General features: G+C 43.0%; 1 protein-coding gene across 2 annotated transcripts in view; it reads left to right on the top strand.

Annotated features, from left to right (window-relative positions):
- FOXO1 (forkhead box O1) overlaps nucleotides 1–23,348 on the top strand; it is a 689,450-nt gene that overhangs the window by 612,959 nt on the left and 53,143 nt on the right. For both annotated transcript variants that reach the window (XR_014818871.1, XR_014818872.1), the window contains one exon: nucleotides 8,598–8,734. The gene's annotated coding sequence lies outside the window, so the exon portion shown is untranslated. The remainder of the gene's footprint in view (nucleotides 1–8,597; nucleotides 8,735–23,348) is intronic.

Below are 23,348 nucleotides of genomic sequence, written 5' to 3'. Positions count from 1 at the left end.
TGACTCCTGCCGGAGTTTATATAACGTTGCCAGTTCCACCAGAGCCTGGGGAGATTTAGGCTTTCTCTCTCCCCAAATCTACTCCTGCCCCCACCTCCCGCCCACCCCTTCCTGCAGCCCCCCGCCCAGTTCAGCATCCTTAATCACATCCTCAGAGCTGTGTTCTGTTCAGTGCTTGGCACACTGCAGATATTTAATCAGTACGTGTTGCACGAACGGAATCGTCTGCGATGGTTTCCCGGTGGTCCCGGCCTCTAGTCCCAGCCTCTCCTCATGACTCCCCACCTCCTCCATGAAGATGACCCCAGTGGCACCCAACCACTTCTGGGAGCACTTGGTGTCTGCTTCTTGGGAAACAGAGAATGGAAAGTGAGGTTCCAAGCTAAGTGGGGGGGGGAGGACAAATCCATTGATACCCATTGGTCTCAGACCCAAGACACAGTTTTGAGCTTGCTTGTCACATACTCTAGTGATACTTTAGGGCTGTTGAAGGCATACAGGACACAAGAGGGGGCAGGGACATTGTAACTAGAGTGACTGTTTCCTAAGAAAGACTGTGACATCTTCCTGGATCTCACTGCTCCTTCAAGCTCAGTGCTGTTACACAGCAGAACAGGGGCTACATAGTACACACAGAGACCGAGTGTGAGAGAAGGAATGCGTATTTGATGGTGTCTGAAAATGGCTGAGAGGGCTGGCTGGACAAGTAGGAATGGGAAGTTGCCCCAGGAGAAGTGAGCACACGGATTCCCTGGGAGCACTGCAGGCTGCGGGTGGAGTCACTTCCAGTCCCTCAGAAATACTGAGTGCCCACTTTGCACCTGATGTGGACCAACAGCAGTCCTTGCAGGGCTTTAAATCTAGCAGATGAAAATCTCCCCATTCTACAGTGTGACAAAGGAGAAATTTTGTTCCTGCCAGGAGGCTACAGTTAATAAAACTGGTCCTGCGATGCATCCTAGATGAGAAGGAGGCATCCGCCATCTACATCAGAGTGCAGGAGGGGTGGGAATCCTGTGGAACCCCCCCCCACCCCCCGCAGTGAGGTCCCAGCATCACGTGACAGCACTCTTGAGAAGATGAAGGGTTGGGAGATTTCTGGATTCTTCTCTCAACCTGATGAGAAGAAGTTTTCAGTAGGAAAGACTATTTTGCAAGCCAGCTGGAGAGCAGAGCTTTGCTACACCCAGGCTGGTGTGGACAGAAAATACAGTTGTCCCTCTGTATCCACAGGGGATACCAAAATCCACCGAGGTGCAAGCCCCTTGTATAAAATGGCTTAGTACAGATGGTCCTTCTTACCTGTGGACTGCCTCTTCGGTCTCACCCAGCCTTGGAATCCACCCACACTGCTGGCCAGATGTTCCTGTTTTAGCTGCAGTACAGAAGGCATGTGATAGGCACTACCATTTGCCCTCAATTCTATCCAGCGCCATTAAGGATTGTTTTTATTAGTGCTAGGGCAGTTTAGAAACAATTAGGGTGTAAATACAGAAAGTACAAAATTCTTCTGGAGGATGCTAAAAAATTTAAGGCATGATAAAACCCAATGATGGGAGTTCCCATTGTGGCTCAGTGGTAACAAACCCAACTACTATCCATGAGGACACAGGTTCCATCCCTGGCCTTGCTCAGTGGGTTAAGGATCCGGTGTTGCAGTGAGCTGTGGTGTAGGTCGCAGACCTAGCTCAGATCCTTCCTTGTTGTTGCTCTGGTGTAGGCTGGCAGCTGTAGCTCCGATTGGACCCCTAGGTGGGAACTTCCATGTGCAGAGGGTGCGGCCCTAAAAAAAAGATGTTTTCATTGGATAGTTGGGATAAGAAAAGTTTAGAGGGACTCTGGACGGTCCCCTAGTACATTGTGTAACAGCCTTTCACAGGCTAACCCTGACTTTGAGAGAATAGAAGAAAAATAATAGAATTCTAAATCTGAGAAGCCCTAATCTAAGTGAAAAAAAAAAAAAAAAAAAAAAGTCTGGCCCCCCAGGAACCATGCCGTGGTATGGAAAATGCTGGAAAATCTAGATGGCCTGGTCTTCCACAGCAGGCGGGGGAGCAGATCCCAGTAGCTCAAATTTTAAGGTAACAAAATCCACAATGAGAGACCAGAAAGGGAAAGAACTAACGCTAACGGCCCCTCACCCAAAGGCATTTGCGTCAATGGGGCTGGACGAGGATCACGGAATCACCGCAAGAAGCGTCCAGGAGAAACCTCGCGGGCAAGGGAAAAGGCCCTGTCCCTGCGCTGCCGTTCAGCTCTGGAGACATTCTGTTAGGGACTTTTATCCCTTCTCCAACGGTGAACACGGTGAAAGAAAGAAATGTAAAATGAATTTCCATTTTTTAAAAAAATAAAATTTGAAAATAATTTTATCTGGAACCACGGAGTCACCAGAATAGGGGCGTACATGAAAGAAGGGCGAGCTCCCCGGACCCCTGGCTTTCTGGGCCCCGCATCTGAGCCGGGTGTATCTCCGTTTTGTGCTGGATTCTTCCCTCTTCTCTGGCATCCTTCTTCCCTCTTCCCATGGGTAGCTTCCCTCTCGTCATTTTGAGAGCCTATTGGGGTTTGAGTTCTGCGTGGGGAGGCCTTTGGCAGCTGCCCTCCGTGGCTCCTCTTTTCCCCTCGCCTCTCCAGGCCCAAAAGCAGCAGGCTGGCTTCCCAGAAGCTGAGAGGCTGCGGCCCTGAGAGATTTTGCTCCCGTCTCTTTCTCACGTGGATGCTCCGCACGGACGGTTAAGCGGATGTGGTGTGGGCAGGAAGAGCTGGAGAGACTGCTGCAGGGTTCCTGCAGCCTTTCCCCCTTTCCTTCAGAGACCAGGAACTGGGGGAGAAGAGGCTTTCAAGCTGGATGAAAAACTGCCTGATGGATGCTGGGGAGGGATGCGCCGCTGGGTGCTGGTCCGGGCCCTGCTCCTCCCGCACAGAGTGGCTGCTGCCGTGTACCAGCAACCTAAGGGAAGGCGCTGTACCTAAATAATGGCTTTGTCAGACCTCTCCTTTTGTTCCCAAGACAACTCAGGACTGCAGGCTGCCTTAGGGTCTTTTTTAATGCACAGATCACTAAAGTTACCTTCTAGTCGGGAAGACAAATTTTTCTGGATGAGCAAAGGCCAGGGAAGCTGCCCAGGACTCTGGCTTCTGTAGTTGAGTTCAAAAGGAAGCCTTGACTACTGATTGGCTCCACCAGCACGTTCCCTGGTCCCTGAGGTTGTGCATCATGTTGTGAGTGACCTGCGTGACCCTCGGTGGTCTCGTCTTCTCTCTCAGACCCCCCTACCCCCACCACGGGCGGCTCATCTTCCAACCAGCCATCCAGAGGGATTCACCCTGTGGCTTCTCCATCCCAAGCCCCGCCCCTTGGCCACCCCACCAGTGATGATCCGTCTCCTCCCTGATGTTATCATCTGCAGGAAATCAAAACACCATGTGTGTGAACATAAAATCCTGTCATTTATTTATGCTACAGACTTCAGGAAGGAAAAAAAGAAAATCACAGCTCTCTTTTCATTAAAAAAAAAAAAAAAATTGGCACAACGTTCAAGCATTGGTGGTCTTAAATCTGCCTGTTATTAACAGCCAGGAAATGCCTGACCCAAAGGTCCTCACTGCTATTATAAACTGTGAAAATTATAAAAATGGAAATAAAAAAATAAAGTAATTACCTCTTCATGTGTTAAAAAGTTAAGGCAAATGGCCTGTTGCCATGGAGATGACTTCCTGTTTACCCTGCTGGTCTTCCCTCACAGTTAAAGACCAGTTAGCAGCCAATGGGAAAACAGCATTTAACCTCCCATATTCCATTAACATTTGTCATAGTAACTCAATGCAGTCTGTAATTTACCAGTCAGTAAAATTTGGTAAGTTGTATTTTCAGATGTGATTAGTGGTTTTTAACTTTTATTCATTGCGTGAATTTATAACCACTACTTTTATATTCTGAGAGAGGGGAAAATCTCAGTTCCCCCTTTTAAAAAACCTGATACTGTCTTTCTTCTGCAGCACAGGGACTCTCACGATAAGAGACCTTCACCTCTCCTCATTGCTTTTAAGGACGGCTGTTTCCTTATCGACAGTAATATTCCTGATATTCACACTAACCAAAGCAAGAACCAAAGCTGCCATTGCTGTTAACTATACATCAGTCCTTTGGGTTTTTCACTTGCGAGATCCCAGGATTCTAAAATAAACTACTTGGAGCATGATAACAAATAAAATTGTTTGGAAACCAAGGAGTTCTTTGCCGAAATGTAAAAATAAAACTGAATACAAATATATCAAATGACTCTTAGGAGATAGAACTACAGATTTGAGTAACAGAATCTTAGAAAGATGTCTTGACTTGTTGAAAGATCCTGGACCCATGGAAATATAAAGTGTGGAGATAAAACGGAAAGGAACTGTAAACTTTCTCTTGAACACTGGGCTGATAGGAAGGCAGCTTGAAGCAGTTTGCCAGAAGCTTCAAAGCTTTATATAGTTGGCCCCAAACCACAGCTCCTTCTTAATGGCGCTGCCGAGACCTCTGACAAAACCCAAAGCTTCTGTTTTACCCCCTCTGCTTTTCCATCAATCCCCTCCGTGCCACAGTCCTGCTGGTCCCACCCAGCCCTCTCCTGACCTCTCCCTCCTGCCCCTCCTCTGCCACCCACCTGTCCTTTGCAGCTGCCCCAAGGTAACACCCGTGGCTTCTAGACCCACCCTGCAGATACAAAACATTGGCCACAGAATGAACCAAAGACAGCTAGAGGCAGGACCAGCAGTGTACTGAAATTTGTCTCAAAGGATTCCAGCAATTCTTTTGCATGATTAAAATAGTCTTCATTAGCACAAGATATGGATTTGATAAAAACTGAAATTGTGAGTGGGGTTTAAGGACGACTACCTTGTGTCTGCCCTGGGCACTTGCATGTTATGGGGGTCCTGTAGTTCTTCCTGTGTCCTGCGTCCGTTTAGTTCTTCCTCCTGCAATAATCACTCCTTGAAGGCAGCAATCCTGTTTGATTGAACCTTGTAACTCACAATTTCTACCACAAGGTCTTAGGCAGAGTGGAGTTGTTATTGATGAAAGGAAAACTTAGGATCTAAACAAGATAGAGAAGCAGATTTGACATGCTAACCTTCACTGCATCTTATTCTCTTTGTACTAAGCTTCCTTAGTACTTTGTCGAAATGCGTGTAGTATGCGTTTTTGTGGGTTGAACTGGATTTGGAAGGTGGGTGCAGAAGGAAGTGTGCTCTCACTTCAGTAGGTCTGAAAAATTGTCTGAAAAACCCCAAACCGAAAGCAAAATGAGCTTTGCTTTTGTTTTGAAAAGGGATGAAGTTCAGGCAAAAAGGAAAGCAATGCTGCTGAATGGGTCACACTTGCATTAGCTGTGCGGTGGGGCTGACCTTTGTCAGATCCTTTGGAACTTGTACTTTCAAATGAAGGGTGTCCCCTTTAGAGGTTTTAGGGGACTGTGCACGTTTGAGATATGGATGTCTTTTTAAAAGTCACCCCTTGACACCGCGGCTGAAAGAGGCATAGAGTTCTGTTGTATGATTTCTAGAATGTAACCCAATGCATTGTTAAATGCTAATCCTGCCTTTCTTAATTTGAAATAAATATTTACGTTGTTTTCAACATCGCCTGTTACGGAAGAAAAGAACTCCTTCTCTTTGGTTGGCCTTGGAGGAATCTTGGTTTCTTCACTTTGGGAGGCTGGAGGTGAGAGGTCAAGGGAAGAAGTGCCCTGTGGGAGGGGCTGATGATGTCTTTGATGTCAAAAGTGGAGGCTCTGCCGTGGTCAGGGGCTGAGATGAGAAGAGGCACCATCAGATGGTATAAGGAGGTGGGGGACTTATTCTGGAAACGGAACCTTAGTTACTGATACCGTCAGCTCCTGCCATGTTGAGAGCCTAGGGAACGCTCACACTGATGCCCCTGGAGTTAGAATTAGGAGCTGCCACTTTGTTCATTGCTTCACATGATTCTTTCCGTCTCTATCTGAGTTGATTCTTTGCCTTGGCCGAGCCTTTTGGGAGGCCTCTTCAATAATCTATAACAGCTTATATTATTCGTCTGTCTTCAGCAAGTCACACAAAGAGTACTGAAAAGTAATGAACTTCTGCCTCCTGAGAGAGGAAGAAGCTGGAAGATTTCCATTGTGTTCTGCGAAAAAGGAGGTGACGCACAACGTACTTATCTGCCTGACACATGCCGAGCAGTGACAGGTGATGTTAACAGAAAGGTCAGATGTGTTCTGAAGAAACAGATCCCACAAGCAACAGTGAAAGCTCATTTGCTCAGTCTCGAAATGCTAAATGGTCAAACACTGCAAAAAAAAAAAAAAAAAAGATAAATGCATATATATGCAGTGTTTTTTCCCCTGTATCCAGGGTTGACATTAGTCATCTGTTTTGATTCACACAGAAACTCTGGGGCAACTGTGGGATGCATTTGATAGGCTGGTCACTGGGTTTAATGTAACACAGAGAATTTTTCGAATGGTGCAGTCTGGGGCAGGCTCATGGGGCATGAGGTACAAGGAAAGTGAGCCATGGAGAAGGGGTGGCAGAAACCGTGTTGGTGGCATGAACATCCAGCCAATGGGGCTGCTTTTCAGGGTTCCTAGAGACTGAAGGCAGCATCTGATAGAGGCTGGACTGATTCATTAAGGGGAAGTCACCTTTGACATCACTGTCATCATCACCGAACTCAGCGAGCGCCTCTTACCCAAGGCCAGACAAATGTGGGAGGGGTCTCTGTCAACTGGCTCAAGCTTCTCCGAGGGTTCCTCCCTGTGTCCACCCTTCCCCACCCCCACACTCTCCCCTTAGCAAATGGCTCGGCACAGCACCATCTGATAGAAATACTCTATGAGCCACAAACAAAGGCAATTTCAAATGTCTTTTTTAAATGTTGAATGCTGTATACCTAAAAAGAATAAATACTGTGTCAGCTATACTTCAATTAAAACACACCCACATGCATAAAAAATTATATGGGAACATGACTGTTTCCACAGGGTTCTAAGTCTATTCACATTGTTTAAAAAATAATGATAAAATAAACAAATGACTGAAATAACTCAAGCAAAACAAGTGATATTAATTTTGATTATTTTATTTAACCCAATCTATTCAAATGTTCTAATTTCCACATATAATTAATATACAAAATTGAAACAGTCTACGTTTTTTTCTTTCATACTAAGACTTTGCCATGCCATACACATCTCCATTTGAAGGAGCCACATTTCAAGCACTGACTAATCACGCGGTGCTCAGGGCTCCATATTGGACCTCGCAGATAGACCTGCTCCATGTGCCATTCTTGTGGGTGACTATTGCGTTGTCTTCAAAGACTAGCTTTTTCATCCCTGCAGCTGCTCCTCCAAGGTCTCCTCGCCTGCCCTCAGTCAGTTCCTGGGGCTCTGAGCTGCAGGACCGCTTAGCACCACTTTCTAGGCTCCACCTCTAGAGGGCAGCTCGGAAAGGTGTCCCCGTGAGCCCTCTAGTGACTGCTGTCAGAATGCACATGACCGTGCAAAAACAACCCTTCCGGAACTTTTGGAAAAGATTCCCATTAAAGATTCCCATTACCGTCACAGGAGCACTGCAAGCATCATCTCCAAGAAGCAATTCTTAGCCATGGCCGAAGCAGAACCCAACCCCATGGACATGCTCCTTAGAGCCAGGCAGCTGTCTCCATGGAGACCCCTTCAGAGGGACTGCAGTATAGAGTTCATCACTAGTTGGTACCACCAGCAGGGTTCAGCTGACTCAGAAGCTGCTAAGCTTCATGCCCTTCTTCATTTTCCTTACCCTGCCCCCCATCACACCCTCAGGGCATAACCTGCCCAAATCACTTAACCTTTCTCTGCCTAAAGAAACCCCATCTTTGGTCTGATATTCTTTTTTTTTTATTTTTCTTCTTTTGTCTTTTCAGGGCCACACCTGCAGCATATGGTGGTTCCAGGCTAGGGGTCTAATCAGAGCTACAGCTGCCGGCCTATACCACAGCCACAGCAACACCAGACCCAAGCCGCATCTGTGACCTACACCACAGCTCACGGCAATGTCGGATCCTTAACCCACTGAGTGAAGCCAGGGATCAAACCTGCAACCTCATCGTTCCTAGTCGGATTCATTTCTGCTGTGCCACGAAGGGAACTCCCACCTCTCTTCTCAGCACTCAGGGAAGCTGGGCCTCAGGGAAGCTGCCTGACCCCAGGACCAAGGGCAGATCTGATAGTCTTGGGACAGCCCCATCCCCCTTGCCACTGGTTGATGGAGATGCCAGGACCAAGCCCATCCATGGATGGCATTCTCTGTGCCAAGGGAATGGGGGTCAGTTAGATCCTAGAAGAAGTGTGGTGAGAGCTTCTGGGTGAGGCATTTCCTCTCTTTTAAGACTGAGCCACTGGAAGAGGCAGCTGTTGTCTCCTCCTATGGACACTGCCTTGTGTGGGTATGACTTGAAATTTCCTGTAGCTATTTCTGCTGCCACAAGGAGAGATGCATACCAAGGAACAGCCTGGGGAACCATGGTGAGATGGAATTGGCACCACTGGGTTAAACTCACTCTGAAGTCCATCTTTCTATATTTCCAGGTCCACCTTCAACAAATTTCCTACGGTTTAACCAGTTCTGGTTGCCTGTGACTTGTACTGGGAGTTTCCTGAAAGAGGCACCAATGCAGATCGGATGCTAGAAACTTTCCTGCATGATCTCCAGCTACTGAGAGCAGGTGAGCAAATGAAACGTCTTGGAATTATTTGTACACACACACCCACCCACCCACAGAAGCTAATATCAAGACCCCTAAAATTAGAATGGATACGTTAGATTTATGCCACTGGGCAACTTAAGGTAAATTAAATGGAGTATCTTCTTACTTCTCCTAAGATGGGGATCCAGACTCCACCTGATATTTAATTAGAATCATTCCAAAAAAATTAGAAATCACAGCCACTCTACAGACTTGATATTTCTATTAGAAATTATTAGGTCATGCTACCTGAAACTGATATAATAGTGTAAGTCAACTACATCTCAATAGAAATTAATCATAAAATGAATGAAGTTACATTTATGCAAATAAAAAAGGAAAGAAATTGGGGGAAATGACAACATTGAAATAATACAGTGTTGGGAGATTTTTCTATCAGAAGGGCTTTCTCTGGTCCCTTGGTGTGGGTGACAGGTCTAATCTTGTTCTGCCAATGACAGCCTCAGTTGGGACCAGCAGGAAGACGATGAGACAAGTTCATAAGTTCTTCCCTGCAGGAGGCCAGGCAGCCTCACCTACCCCAGGGTCACGGGCTTTCTTCCCGCCCTCGGAAGCTGCTGCAAAGCCTCGTGTCTGTGACAAAGGGTGGGGGGTCAGCAGGTGGAGCAATACAAATCCTCCTCTGAGACTGGAAGAGCAGTTCTTGGCCTTGACCTTGTGAGGATGCTTGTCTCCCCCGCCACAAAAGCTGTCCCACAAAAGCTAGGTCCACTTCAGTTCCATTCATCTCTTGAGGATTCCTTTTCAGCCTGCCCTGTGAGACAGTTTTATTTTCCATGATTGCCAAGCCCTCGGATCTAACCTCACCTTCTCACTCAAGATCAGAGCCTTGTCTTCTACTCTGTAAGAACATCCAAACTACCCCATGCAGGTCTGCTCAACCCCTCACCTCTCCACCCGTGATCCTTTGCATATCACTCATTTGAGAGGAAGCCTGTATTCTTGGCCACTATTGCTTCTTCCTGCAACTTCAACTTAATCAAATCTCTAGGCCCTGGCTTCTTGCTTCTCTAGCAGCTTGTCTAAGAAAGAAGGTATATCACAAATTATAAATCTGAAGCTCTAGACTATACTCCATGCCTTTGAATCCTAGCCCCACCTCTAATGAGCTGGATGATCTCGAGAAAGTTAGCCTAACTAAGTTTCCTTATCTAACCCATAAGGATAATATTTCTGATACCATGAGTAGTTTGAGAAGTGGTTTTGATTACATTAGACATTAAATGCATTAAAAGTTAAAAACATAATCTGCTACCTAAAAAGCACTCAATAAAGGTGGTGGTTATGAAGACTATTTCACAAGGAACTTAAAATGCTGCTTCTCATACCATAACATCTCAATAATAACTGTGAGCTGGTATTTGCTGTTATTACCACTGTCATCGTTTGGCTACCGCTCCTGACCATCTTATAACCAAAGGGCTGATGGGGGACTCCCTTTGGAAAGGGAATCAGCTGGATTTGTGATCACCCAGATCTGGATTCAGATAGCATCTCTGTTACTTACAAGTGTGTGACATTTGTCAAGTCACTTGTAGGCTCTGGTTCTTAGTTTTCTTTCCAGACAATGGGGTTAAGACATCTAAGTGGAAGTGTTTGGGTGAAGATGAGTAACACTTGAGTTAAAACACATGGCGCTTGGCAAATGTTCAGAATTATCACCATCCTTCTGACTTTCCAGGTGAGGGCTTCTGATAAAATATAAATGATTCAGTAAGGGAGGGTGTGGTATTACTGACTAATAGACATTTTCCATATCAGCTGCTTTTACTTATCTGTAGTAATGCTGACTCTATCAACATATCAATGCATAAGCATCCATTTTTTTAAAAAAATTTATTGGAGTATAGTTTACGATGTTGTGTTAGTTTGAGGTGTATAGCAAAGTGATTCAGTTATTCATATGTATGCATATATCTATTCTTTTTCATATTATTTTCCCTAGAAAATACAAAATATAGTTCCCTGTGCAGTGCAGTAGGTCCTTGTTGGTTATCTGTGATAAGCATCCATTTTGAAGAACTTCCATTATTGTAAAAGAATACCTTTTTATTTTTAGTTTGTATCCAGCATGGCAACAATGGAACGCCCTTGCATTAGTAAAAAGAAGGAAAAAAAAACACAAGTTGATAATAGACATTTCTAACAATCAGCTGAAAATGCACAATACCAAATATCAGTGGTTACCGTGGACTGAATACAGAGCCTCTTAGCAACAATTTGACTTTGTTTACTGATTTGTCACACTTTCCGCGTCAGAGCTCTTGTGGAGTTTTTAGCCCTTAGGAAAAAGTCGCCAACACACACACACACACACACACATGCACGTGTGCATGCACATGCTACACGGGGTGTGACGGCACCACCTTCCCATTTGGCGGGCAAATCTTCATCGCCCACTGTCCTCCCTGGTGACACAATCATCGGTCCTTCTTACACATCACCTGAACAAGAGGATGGGGTGCTCCACTGCACTTGTCCTCTTTGAACAAAAACTCTAGTGGCACTGCAGGGAGATGGGGTGAACTTACAGGCCCAGTAGGTGTAGAGTCGTTCAATGTTTCAAAGTACGTTTTATTTTCAGGGCTTGTTGAGTCTTTGAAAAGCTACACACACACACACACACACACACACACACACACACATTATAAAATTCTTTATTGCTGTTAAGAAAATCATTTTCCCTAAGGAACTGCAAATACTCACCAATAATCCAAAGTAACCAAATGCAGAGACCCAAAGATGGAACTAAAAGGAGTGGAGAGATAGCAGAGGTGTATTGGGCAGAGCCAATGGTACCCTGCGTTTGGGAAACTTGATGAGTTTTTCTTCAAAGATGTTTATTGAAGAGGTCCCCTTAGTTTAAGAGCTTTTGATCACATAAGACAAGAATAGATGAGGCACCTTCTGCTTTCCCGAAACAGGCTGTCAATTGACAGTAAGGAATAAGCTGACCCAGTGGTATTTGGGGCTAGACAAATGTTCCAGTTGTTATTTTCCAATGTTTGGGTTTTTATAAACCAAAAACACATTTTGCCCTCAACTCTTGCCTCTGGATTGTATCAAGTCATGTGTATTTGAGGCAAAATTAAACTCACATGTGTCTAATCTATTTACATTTAAATCATTAAAGTGCTGTTTTGTAAGGTTAGGTAGGTGACCGGGAAACCTTTTGAGCATCTTTGGAACCCTGCTTCTCCCCCCACAGAAGTCCTCATTCTACAGAGAGGTCACATTTGCCCCTGAGTTCTGTAGCCTGACCTTATTATGCATTTGTTAACCCAGATCCCTGAAACAAGTCGAATTTAATGGGATGGTGCCACATGATTCCCTAATTCCAAGAAAGGAAATAAGCCTGTTTGGGTCTTCCCCCCCCCCAAAAAAAAAAATCACTCCAAAGGCCCTTAGATAGCAATAACTATGTCTTGCCCAATATTAGGATGAGATAACAGTAAATTAGGAATATAAATATACCCTACAGACACAAAATAGAAGGATAATTGAAAGTTGAAATAGATCCAAAATAGCGCTTGGGAGGAACAGAAATATGGAAGGACAGAAGGATAAAGAAATCCTACCCAGTAAGCCACAAAATGAATCATACCCACAAAGGGCTTGTACCCACATATTCCTGCAAGGATAGTTCAAAAAAATCCCAATTGTGGGGATTGATTATTCCAATCAATCAATTATTGATTGTTTTGATTATTAGGCAGATTGTTCCAGGACAGTTTTTGAAGGTATTTTATGCAGGGCTGATGCAGGAACAAGTACGTCATTAATGCTAAGGTGGCCTGCAGTGACTTGCCACAGCTTCCCATTAAAACCCTAGCTGGACATGCATAGTAGGAATCCATCCCCCTGACCATGCCAAGGCAAAAGAAGAGGTCAGAAGCAAGCTCATATTTTCAGTATTTCATTGAAACTCTTCCTTCAAAGAAGACTGAGGCCAATTCCAGCTCAACATAACACGTTATAAAAATTAAAGATTGGAGTTCCTGTTGTAGCTCAGTGGTTAACAAATCTGACTAGGAACCAAGAGGTTGCGGATTCAATCCCTGGCCTTGCTCAGTGGGTTAAGGATCCGGCGTTGCCATGAGCTGTGGTGTAGGTTGCAGACACGGCTCAGATCCTGCGTTGTTGTGGCTCTGGCGTAGGCCGGTGGCTACAGCTCTGATTCGACCCCTAGCCTGGGAACCTTCATATGCCGTGGGAGCGGCCCAAGAAATGGCAAAAAGAAAAAAATAAAAAAAATTAAAAATTAAAAATCAACTGTAATGGTTGCAGACTTCCTTCTAGAGAATTGTATAAAAGCTCAAATACACCAAGTATCATGAAAACAATGAGAAAGGGAGTTTTGCCTTCCAATGGATACAACTAGCAGGATGTCCCAGGGTCTCTCTGAACACAAGTTGTAGATCTAGATAAGACAAATGAATAGAGAGATTGGCTCATGGCCAGACTAACTAAGATTTATTGGCCGGATGCTAGAATGAGCTCTAGTTTTCATGCAGCTGCCCTTTTCAGATTATCAGCAAGACATTCAACACTAAACACATGTTTAGAGAACACAGTAGGTAAGAGGTTCACACACACACACTATCTTGTCATTCCCGCACCACATCAGAAACCACATCCTAGCTTGTTGCATCCTGGGACAAAAATACCAATGTGTGCTAGAGTTAAACCTTAGCTCTCTTTAGCACCGATGGAGGTAGAAGGGCAGAACCTACCTGATAGATAATAACCACCTGCCCAGCTTGAAGCAGCTAGGTTATATGCAACTAGCTCTCAAAATAACCTTGAGTGGAAGGGAAAACTGAGGCATATTGAATGTCTTCTCCATTGAGGACTTGATATAAATTACTTAAATCATTTAATCCACCCAAAGAGTCTGGACTGAAGTTTTGAAGCTTGCCTTTTTCACTTGCTCAAGTGAAATAAATATATCATATATTCTACCACTTTTTAATGGTTACATGGCATTGTACCAAATAAATGTACCATATCTTATTTAATAGTCCCTTGTGATTGAACATTTATGAACTTTCTAATGTTTTGCTCTTATAGATAATGCAAAAATAAACTCCCTTATAAATAAGTGTTGTTAAGGATCTGGCAACCTCTGTGACTCGAGTCACTGCTGTGGCGTGGGTTCAATCCCTAGCCCAGGAACTTCTGCATGCCGCGGACATGGCCAAAAAAAGAAAGAAAGGAAAGAAAGAAAGTCTTGTTTCATTTCTGTGATAATTTTATCAAATTCACAATTAGAAACAAATTTGGGGGTCAAAAAGTTGGCACATTTTGAAGAATTTTAATTCATGTATCAAATTCTTTCCTTATATATGGGATTGATTGAGATTCCCTGACCAGAATGTGTACATTTTCTTGTAAAACTATGATCTCCTTTGGGTCTGTACTTACAACCACTTCCTCTTCACTACACATTATTACTCATTATTACCTCATTACTACTCATTATTAAACAAATTTTGTTAATTTGTGGGTTTTCTCCTTTTAAAAATTATAATTGCCAGAAATCTATCTAATTCATTGGCTTTTTTTATTTGTTTGGTTTTTAACTCACAAAGATTTAACTCTTAGATCTATTGATTATAATACGTGTTATTTCTTGCCTTCCCTTTTTTACTTTTATCTCTGAATTTGCTTTTTTCTTTGAGTTAATTTTTAAAATTTTCTTAATAAGGGAAGGAAGTGCTTGTTTAAAAAATTCTCACTTAAAATGGAAATTTGTGGTTATGATTACACCTTGAGCATTGTTTTTGATCACATCTTATTGGTTTTGATACATAACATTTACATTTTTATCCAGAGAATAATGGTAGTTTGATTACCTCTTTGAATCAATGATAAGTTAGAACAGTAATTTTAATGTCCCAGCAGCCGGGGTTTCTTTTTTTTTTTTTCACTTTTATTATTAATTTCTGGTGTTCATTTTATGATAGTATGAGAATTGAGTCTATACACCCTGTTTCACCTCTTAGGAATTTATTAACTTTTACGGTAGCAATTTTCAACCTATTGTTACTATTTAACCCAATGCAACACTTAAAAAATAAACCTTAATTGAAACCATAATTTGTAAAAAAATAAAACTGAGAACATTTTTAGTTGAATGGAGAATTGAGAGGCCTGGAAACCTACTTATAACTAGCTAGGGACCCTTGGTTTTGACCAAGGCAACCCAAAGGATCTCTTGAAAATCTGTGGTTTTGCATTAGCACAATATGTCTTCGTACATAACTAAAAGCTATGTTTCATGAATCCTTGAAAAGAAGGCAAATTACCTTTGCATACAGACAAAATTGTTGTTAATTCAAGGTTATCAATAATAACTCAAACATTTATGTCCTTATTTAAATGTCAGGATGTTTATATTAAATCTCAGAACGCTTTGCTGTGTCCTCTATGCTTATTTTATTTTCTATCATTTTGTCTTCTCTTTTCAAGAAGCTTTGGGAGAATATCTCAAGTTTATCCTGATTATATTTTCTGTTACCTATTCTGATTTTTTTTTTTATCATTTCTTTTTTTTTTTTTTTTTGTCTTTTTGCTATTTCTTTGGGCTGCTCCTGCGGCATATGGAGGTTCCCAGGCTAGGGGTCGAATCAGAGCTGTAGCTGCCAGCCTACCGCCGTAGCTACAGCAACGTGGGATCCGAGCCGCGTCTGCAAACTACACCACAGCTCACGGCAACGCCGGATCGTTAACCCACTGAGCAAGGGCAGGGATCGAACCCGCAACCTCATGGTTCCTAGTCGGATTCGTTAACCACTGCGCCACGGGAACTCCTTTTTTACCATTTCTAATGAAAATTTTAATTCCACCATTGTCAGTTTGATATATGCTAGGCACTGTTGTAATTACTTTAATCATCCCAATAATGCAATGAAATAGGTACTTTTTTTTTTTTTTTAATGCCTTTTAGGGCTGCACCAGAAGCATATGGAAGTTCCTAGTCTAGGGATCGAATCTGAGGTGCAGCTGCCAATCTACACCACAGCCACAGCAACACCAAAACCAAGCCACATCCAAGACCTACACCACAGCTCACTGCAACACCAGATCCTTTAACCCACTGAGCGAGGCCAGGGGTCCAATCCACGTCCTCTTGGATCCTAGTAGGGTTCGATACCCCTGAGCCACGAAGGGAACTCTAATCATTTTTGTTTTTTTTTTTTTTTTCATTATAGCTGGTTTACCGTGTTCTGTCAATTTTCTACTGTACAGCATGGTGACCCAGTTACACATACATGTATACATTGTTTTTTTCTCACATTATCAGGCTCCATCATAAGTGACTAGACATAGTCCCCAGTGCTACACAGCAGGATCTCATTGCTAATCCATTCCAAAGGCAATAGTCTTCATCTATTAACCCCAAGCTCTCAGTCCATCCCACTCCCTCCCCTTCCCACTTGGCAACCACAAGTCTATTCTCCAAGTCCATGAGTTTCTTTTCTGTGGAAAAGTTCATTTGTGCCTTATATTATATTCCAGATATAAGTGATATCATATGGTATTTGGCTTTCTCTTTCTGACTTCACTCAGTATGAGAGTCTCTAGTTCCATCCATGTTGCTGAAAATGGCATTATGTCTTTCTCTTTTATGGCTGAGTAGTATTCCATTGTGTATATATACCACATCTTCTGAATCCAATCATCTGTCGATGGACATTTGGGTTGTTTCCATGTCCTGGCTATTGTGAATAGTACTGCAAAAACATGCGGGTGCATGTGTCTTTTTCAAGGCAGCTTTTATCTGGACATATGCCCAAGAGTGGGATTGTGCGGTCATATGGTAGTTCTATATATAGATTCCCAAGGTATCTCCAAACTGTTCTCCATAGTGGCTGTACCAGTTTACATTCCCACCAGCAGTGCAGGAGGGTTCCCTTTTCTCCACAGCCCCTCCAGCACTTGTTATTTATGGATGTATTAATCATGGCCATTCTGACTGGTGTGAGGTGGTATCTCATGGTAGTTTTGATTTGCATTTCTCTTATAATCAGGGATGTTGAGCATTTTTTCATGTGTTTGTTGGCCATGTGTATATCTTCTTTGGAGAAATGTCTGTTCAGGTCTTTTGCCCATCTTTCCATTGGGTGATTGGCTTTTTTGCTGTTGCGTTGTATAAGTTGCTTGTATATGCTAGAGATGAAGCCCTTATCTGTTGCATCATTTGACACTATTGTCTTTTTGTTTTCCTTTTGGTTTCCTTTGCTGTGCAAAAGCTTGTCTGTTTGATTAGGTCCCATTGGTTTACTTTTGCTCTTATTTCTGTTGCTTTGGGAGACTGACCTGAGAGAACATTTGTAAGATTGATGTCAGAGAGTGTTTTGCCTATGTTCTTCTCCAGGAGTTTGATGGTGTCTTGTCTTACATTTAAGTCTTTCAGCCATTTGGAGTTTATTTTTGTGCATGGCGTGAGGGCGTGTTCTAGTTTCATTTCTTTGCATGCAGCTGTCCAGGTTTCCCAGCAATGCTTGCTGAATAGACTTTCTTTTTCCCATTTTATGTTCCTGCCTCCTTTGTCAAAGATTAATTGACCATAGGTGTCAGGGTTTATTTCTGGGTTCTCTATTCTGTTCCATTGGTCTGTCTGTCTGTTTTGGTACCAGTACCACACTCTCTTGATGACTGTGGGCTTTGTAATATGGCGTAAAGTCTGGAAGAGTAATGCCTCCTGCTTGGCTTTTGTTCCTCAGAATTGCTTTGGCACTTCTGGGTCTTTTGTGGTTCCATATAAATTTTGGGATTGTTTGTTCTAGTTCTGTGAAAAATGTCATGGGTAATTTGATAGGGATTGTGTTGAATCTGTAGATTGCTTTGGGTAGTATGGCCATTTTTACAATATGAATTTTTCCAACCCAGGAGCATGGAATATCTTTCCATTTCGTTACATCTTCTTTAATTTCTTTGATTAATGTTTTATAATTCTCGGCATATAAGTCCTTTACCTCCTTGGTCAGGTGTATTCCCAGGTATTTGATTTTCTGGGGTGCAATTTTAAAAGGTTTTATATTTCTGTATTCCTTTTCTAATATTTCATTGTTAGTATACAGAAATGCGACTGATTCCTGAATGTTACTCTTATATCCTGCTACTTTGCTGAATTTGTTGATCAGTTCAAGGAGTTTTGGGGTTGAGTCCTTAGGGTTTTCTATATATAGTCTCATATCATCTGCATACAGTGACAGTTTTACCTCTTCTCTTCCTATTTGGATGCCTTTTATTTCTTTTATTTGTCTGATTGCTGTGGCTAGGACTTCCATTACTGTGTTGAATAGCAGTGGTGAGAGTGGGCATCCTTGTCTTGTTCCAGATTTTAGTGGGAAGGCTTTCGGCTTTTCTCCCTTGAGTATTATATTTGCTGTGGGTTTGTCATAAGTGGCTTTAATTATGTTAAGGAATGTTCCCTCTATACCCACTTTGGTAAGAATTTTGATCATGAATGGATGTTGGACTTTGTCACATGCTTTCTCTGCATCTCTTGAGATGATCGTGTGGTTTTTGACTTTTCTTTTGTTAATGTGGTGTGTGACATTGATTGATTTGTGTATGTTGAACCATCCTTGTGCACCTGGGATGAATCTCACCTGGTCATGGTGTACAGTCTTTTTTATATGTTATTGGATTCAGATGGCTAAAATTTGGTTGCAAAGTTTTGCGTCTATATTCTTCAAAGATACTGGGGTATCGTTTTCCTTTTTGGTGGTATCTTTGTCTGGTTTTGGAATTAGGGTGATGTTGGCATCATAGAATGTCTTTGGGAGTGTTTCTTCTCCTTCAGCCTTTTGAAAAAGTTTAAGGAGGATGGGTATAAGTTCCCCTTTGTATGTTTGGTGGAATTCACCAGTGAAGCCATCTGGTCCTGGACTTTTATTTGTAGGGAGTGTTTTTATGAAATATTCAATTCATTTCTAGTGACCGGTCTGTTCAGTTGATCTGTTTCTTCTTGATTCAGTTTTGGCAGGCTGTAGGTCTCTAGAAAGTTGTCCATTTCTTCTAGGTTGTCAAATTTGTTAGCATACACTTGTTCATAGTATTCTCTCATAGTTTTTTGTATTTCCGTAGTATCCATTGTAATCGGTACTATTTTATTCTCCATTTTATGGATGAGGAAACAAAGACTCAACAAGGTCAAATGGCTTGCTCAAGGTCACACAGCTAATAAGATGTTGAGCTAGGTTTAGAAGGATTACATGATGAGCTGTGCTTTCTTAGACACGATGTTTTAAAATTTTTATTAAAGCATAGTTGATTTATAATGTTGATCTTTTAACAAAACCTTTTAAAACCTATGTAAATCGAATCACGGATAAGTGTTAGGGAGAGACACTAGAAGGTATTAAGGGATGAAAGAGGACTGGATAAGGACAAAATAGAGAAAGGGACAATCCCCATCTATACCCAAACCCCCCAGCTCCCCTCCTGGGGAGCAGGAGAAATAGGATGCAGTGGACACAGAAATGCAGGGTTATGCTGCTTAGTACCCTGGGAATAGCTGGTCCTGTACAGAGAGAGGCCTCTAAGAGTTCATGATGGGTACTATTTTTAATGAGTTGGAGAAGGAGAAACACTATCGGAAAGAACCTGCGTTCAAAGACTCAGGAGAGGAGGGGCCATGCCCCCCTGTGCTTGCCTGGACCCATCCTGTCTTCCTGCTTCCTTTTCCCATGACCCCCTCCCCCTTGCCATCCCTGTCCTCCTGGCTTCCCTCCCATTCAGAGCTGGTTGTTCCAGTAACCAACCATCCCTTGTCTGACAGTAAAGCCTAAATGTATTCTTGACAGAGTGCGGTCAAATCCCTTTACTCTTAGTTTCAATAAAGTCAAGGTTAGTTTTACAAGAGTATATTCTGAGAAAACGCCTTAGAAAAGCCAAAACAGGGAGTTCCGTGGTGACACAGTGGGTTAAGGATCAGGTGTTGTCACCATAGCACCTCGGGTTGCTGCTATGGGTCAGGTTTGATCTCTAGCCCAGGAACTTCCACATGCCATGGGCACAGCCACAAATCAAAAAATTTTAAATAAAGAAAGGCCGAAACAAACTTGCAAAAATATAAAGATGTTTTCTTTCCAAAGCCCACATGGCTTCATCGACTATCTGAAATAGCTTGATTGACACCCACTAGAAAGTGCCAGCCTCCCTTTTCTTTTCCAGTTTGAGCTTCATCTCAGCATCTTTGCCCAGATCACACATTTACTGAGATGAGAAGAATGAGCATTATGGGATGATATGGTAGGAAGGAAATTGTTGCTGGAAACAGAATTAAAATGAAAATGAGAAGGAAAATATAGGGATGCATTATTATTTCAAGAGCCCAGAACTGTTCAAGGAAAAATATAAAAACAAGTGATCATTTTCAAAGGTCTGAATGATTTTGTCTTAAACTAGAAGAAGAGTCCTTTCCCCATCCACTTCTTTCTTCAACTCCAGAAACTGGATCTTGTGAAAACGCAGACATTTCAAGGTCACCTCTTATTGACAAAAGCAGTGGTCATGGTCTGACATGCACCTGGGCTGGCACTCCTCTTTTGGTCCCCTTGTCAAGTAATAAACAGCATATGGTGATATATAATACATGCGGAGTATACTGCATGGTGTATGTGTGTATGTATGCAAATGTATGGTGGATCTGTAATACCTGTACCAAGTACATGCCTTTGGGGAGCCAAACTGCAAAATTAACCAATACTGCAATGGGGGTCCTAGGCATTAACATTTTTTTATTATAAGCAATGGAGCTTTGTCTCAGAAAAAAGCAGAGAGGAAGCAAGGCTTAAAATGTGCAGGGCTTCTGGATCCTAGAAGCCATATCCTGGCCCCTGGACTATTGAATGTGAATTCTCCATTTCCAAAATAAAGAAGAGCCAACTTTGAGTTCTTGTGAAGGTAATTTTCAAACTCCTATCTGACTGGAAACAATTCCTAACAGCCACCTACCCTCTGCTCTTCAGTACATTCTGGTTCACGGAGACAGCACGGTGCTTGGCCTGAGGTCTGGTGCATTTGCTGCAGAAAACCCTCACACTGCAAACAGTTGCTTCTCAAGATTGTAAAACCGGGACAATAGTCAGAAAAAGCTGTGTTTTGGTTTGATTTTTTTTAAAAGGAGGATGTCCCTGAAATAGAAGAGTATGGCTGTCACTTGATTTACAATTGATAGCTGTTTGTGACAGCAAACAGGATGTCAGGCTCTGTCCCTCTCAGAGGGCGTATAAATCACAGGCAGTGCTCTGGCCACCGAACAGCAGCTGAGAGAGACCTGTTCCCCGAGTAGTTGACGAGCAGGATGAGATGACCGTTATCCTTGAAGCTGAAGACAGGCAGGACAATGCTGAGCAAGGCTGGGAGGATTTGAATTCTTTATCCAATGACCAACACGAGGCTGGAGCTGATGCATCTCAGACACTTTGCAAACCTTCTCCCTTTCTGCCAACCCTTTCTTGTTTCTTATGCGTCCATTGGCTTGGCCCCGTGTGTGGTATATCTGGACCAAAGCATTTCCTGTACTTTAAGAGTTCAAATGATTTGGCTCCTCGTAAGATTATCATTCCTTGGTTTGTGACTCTCTTCTGTCTCATACTAGCTGGGCTGCCTGGAGCTCCATTCTCTGGTGTGGGGTGCTCTCGAGTCCAGTTTTATGAGCACCATTAGCCTAGGAGACAAGAAGACAGCCACAAAGAGAAAAAAAAAAAAAAGCCTTTTCTATACCAAGGACATCATCAGATAGTAATTTTTTTTTAAATGATCAAATGAGTAATTAGTCTTAGAAGTGTTCAGCTTCACCCCACAAGGGAATGGTCCCAGAATAGGGCAGGCCTTGTGAGCTTTATATTGCAGATCTTGTGTCTCTTAGAGGAAAAATGATTTAAAAAAAAAATGTTATATAAATTAAACCTTGGTAGTTATCTCGCCAGAGGTGATACATTTGAAATTTTAAGTCTCTTTTTTTTTTTTAATCTAATCACTATGCAACCGTCGTTTTGTGACCTTAGGCAAATCACTTAACCTCTCGGTGGCTCACATTTCCTCTTCTGCCACGCGTGCACATTGGTGTCAGCAAGCATGAAAATGGTCATGAAACACTTGCAAAATATTGAGGGAAGAGAGTGTCTTTCTTTTGTAAGAGGTGGCCACCGATCTGAAATTCGGCACATCGTGGGCCATGCAGTAAATGTTTACTGTATGTAATGAGGAATGCAGGAATGACCCAGCTGTGCTTTGCCAGCGTTCTCATGCGGGCAGCCTGCCAGCTCCCTAGAGGCAACGTTCTCTTCCTAGAACATTACCCAGTCACCCCAACTCAGTGGCCTCTGGACCAGTGTTCCCTCCCCACTCCTTCCCTTCGCTTTCCCTTCCTCTCTCTCTCATTCCCAGGTCCTTCTCAGGATGCTTCTGTCTGTTCAATCCGTTGTTGCCCAAACCACTCCCAACTACCACGCCTCTCTCCTTCCACTCCTCATGCAAAGGAGTCCTTCAGGGCATGTCCGTGAGGACAAGACAGTCCACATGGATGGTCCTTATGCAAAGAGCCCAGGGAACAAATATCAGCGTCAGGCAGTGGTGCCCCAGCTGACCTTCAGTAACAACCCCTCACCAACAACTGACTCAGTAAAGACCAAAGCACATTTTTCAAACACGCAACATTCGTGACCTCCAGTGACACTTCTGGAATAGGTGATCACATGGACAAGAGAAAAGAGAAAAGTTCTTTGGGCTCCAGGGGACCTGTAATTCGCTGCTTCATAAAACTTAATGAACATCCCAGGGGGCAAGTTAGCCTGTGGTGTTGTGTGGACACAACCTCAAAGTCCGTTTTAGGCTCTATAAGGCTTCTCCCAGTCTTAGTTTCCAGAGCAAAACAATGGGATTATTGTTATTTTAAAACAATTGAAACAATTCCTTTCTTTTTGTGGCTAATTGGTTAATTCTTCCTTGAATAGTCAAATATTCACAGAGTCTCCTGGTTACAGTTATAGCCTTCATGTCCCATTTGAGCTTAAATTCCAAACTTCCACACACTCGGAAGAAAGGACAAAAATAGTAGAACAGCATCGGCCAAACAGAGGCGGCTTTGTGGGCAATATAATGGGAGTAAATTTCTAAACAGACAGGAAAGCCGACCAACTACAGAGGCCTGACCATGTCACTCTTTGGCTCCGACACAAAGTCTGGGCTGAAATGTCTCCCAGGACGTAATAGGCTGGCAGCTGCAAGAGCTCCAGTGAGGCAACGAGAGGATGGAATCAGAGCTGCCGGGCTGGAAGGAAACACTGATCTGTGTGCTGAAACCGAGGGCTTGGGAAGTGACCAAAACGAAATGCTTTGCCTGTGAGCAAGAGCCCTTCCAGAGCCGGAAAGAAAGGTTTTGATGCTTGGTATTCAGGAAATAGGGACCTGGTTTGGTAGGTCACTTAACTGGCACCACCAAAAACCAGATTGCATTCTTTCTTTTAGTTCAAAAAGGGCACAAGCATTTCAGCACTGAGATATTTTTAAAATGCCTCTTTCTCACTAGTTCAGTCTTAAATTCCTTTGCGTG

The sequence above is a fragment of the Sus scrofa genome, chromosome 11 (assembly GCF_054392235.1).
Source record: "Sus scrofa isolate SSC_HxYL_T2T_F1_AM1 chromosome 11, Sscrofa_HxYL_maternal_Yorkshire_Landrace_v2.0, whole genome shotgun sequence".
In the NCBI taxonomy this organism is placed as follows: domain Eukaryota; kingdom Metazoa; phylum Chordata; class Mammalia; order Artiodactyla; family Suidae; genus Sus; species Sus scrofa.
This window is presented reverse-complemented; position numbering and strand designations above follow the sequence as displayed.